This window comes from Mus caroli, chromosome 4 (genome assembly GCF_900094665.2).
Source record: "Mus caroli chromosome 4, CAROLI_EIJ_v1.1, whole genome shotgun sequence".
Classification (NCBI taxonomy): domain Eukaryota; kingdom Metazoa; phylum Chordata; class Mammalia; order Rodentia; family Muridae; genus Mus; species Mus caroli.
This window is the reverse complement of record NC_034573.1, coordinates 35,422,052-35,424,168: the sequence shown is the minus strand read 5'-3', so window position 1 is coordinate 35,424,168 and position 2,117 is coordinate 35,422,052. Positions and strand designations below refer to the sequence as shown.

At 46.5% G+C, this 2,117-nt stretch overlaps 1 pseudogene; it reads right to left on the bottom strand.

The window, feature by feature from the left end:
* Positions 1–407: 407 nt before the first annotated feature.
* LOC110292503 lies at positions 408–1,098 on the bottom strand (annotated as a pseudogene).
* Positions 1,099–2,117: the final 1,019 nt, after the last annotated feature.

Below are 2,117 nucleotides of genomic sequence, written 5' to 3'. Positions count from 1 at the left end.
CACAAAGACAGACACAAAAGTAAAGGTAGCTACACCAGCTTTTGTCCCGCTTGCAGTTACCCCACTGGGCATGCGCAGGCCCAAGGGAAGTGCTTCTAACAACGGTGACATCTGATTCTGATATAGTACTCTCACTAATGGATATGTGTCTTGTAACGCTAGAACTTTGTACAGAGGCTTCTACAGGCAGCCCTACATGCTTTAAATCAACATCTATTACATGATGTGATTTCTTTTTTTTTTTTTTTTTTGACTGTCCTAAATCGTTCATTGGATATGAATTTTACAAATATCACGTATATTAGGTAACGGTGGAGCTGGAGAGTATTGCGCCTTCTCCAGGCCGCACAGCGGGAACCACCAATAGTGTGGTGGAACTTGTGGCCCTTTCCAAGGCCATGGCTCTTTCAGCCAGCAGATGTCAGCCCACGCATCTCTTTGTGTTTGTGGACGGGTTTGGTGATCCACTGGGTGTCAGGATTTCTTTTCTTTTCTTTTTTTTTGTTTTGTTTTTTTTTTTTTGAGACAGGGTTTCTCTGTGTTCCCCTGTATGTCCTGGAACTCACTTTGTAGACCAGGCTGTCCTCGAACTCAGAAATCCGCCTGCCTCTGCCTCCCAAGGGCTGGGATTAAAGGCGTGCGCCACCACTGCCCGGCTTCCAGGATTTCTTCTGATAGCTTTATGGAACGGATCAATGAGGATAACCTCAAAAAATTTATATGTGGAATCTTCACCAACCCAGTAGGAATTCAGGACTCTCAAAGCCCCACAATGGCGCCCAGCTCTCTCCTCAGCAACAGACTGAAGGCTTCGGGAAAATTTCAGCTGGTTAACACCATGGTGGACAGGCTTGCGGTAAGTTGCACCCTTAGGAACTGGGCGTTTACGACCACCACGGCCAACACGAATCCTGTAAATGACATAGCCTTGCTTAGCCTTGTACCCCAGTCTTCGAGCTTTATCAGGCGAGGTGGGCGGGGAGCCCTGTGCAGTGCAGAGAGCTGGCGGTATTGCCAGCAGGGGACCCTCAGAGGTAAGCGCATCCCGTCGAACTGCTTCTTCCTCCATAGCTCCTGGATGTATTTGTAGGCACCCATCTTGGGTCACCTGATGGCTGCTGCCAGAGGAAAGGAAAGGATGATGTGATGTCTTAAATAGCCACCAGTCTAGGAATCAAAGAATAGAAATGACAGTGACCCATTAGTCACCCACCAGAAATGTATTTCTTTCTGTTCCCTACTGCTTACCCTGTCTAGAAGCAGGGTTTTTACAGGAGACACAACAATGATTCCATTGAACTGGAAGTTAAGACTGCCACTGAATCAAGAGGAAAATAAGGGAGTCACTGTGTTCACTAGGGTAACAGATCCTGATGACCAAGAAGAAATGTGCTTCTCCTACACAGTGGCAATTAACATGACCTTGTCTAGAATACAGAGATCCATTTACAGGTGATACAGATGTAGATGCAGATATAAACTAGATATAGAATAGATCTAAGCGGGGGCTAGAGAAATGATTCATTGGCTGACTTTGATTCCTGTTAGGTCCAAAGCAGACCCCAATATGGCAGTGCTAATGACAGAGTCTTGGACAGGACTCTGACCAGGTAAACAGAAGCCTAAACTCAGAACTCCTTGGTAATGTCGAAAGGTGAGTTTCTGTTTACTAGGAAAACCACTACCTCCCTCATTCACCCTCGAAGACTACCTCAGGCAAAGACATTCCCGATTAATCCTAACAGCCTACATTAGTTGAAAGACCCACATCTTTTTTGTTTGTTTGATTGTTTTTGTGACAAGTTTTCTTTGTGTTGCCCTGGATGTCCTAGAACTCACTCTGTAGGCCAGACTGGTCTTGAACTCACAGAGATCCTCCTGCCTCTGCCTCCTGGGTGTTGGAATTAAAGTCATGTGCCACCATCAGCCAGCAAAGACCCCTCATCTTGCTGACAGTCATGTAAAATCCCCTGTCTTTCCTCCCAAGCTGCTTTCCTCTCTTTGTGGAGGCAGACTGCCCGTTTGTTCTCCCAGTAAACTGTTCTACTTACCAAGGGAATGGCCCACATAGGTGATTCCAATGCACCCTCACAGTTCCCAGCATTCATGTCAGGCAG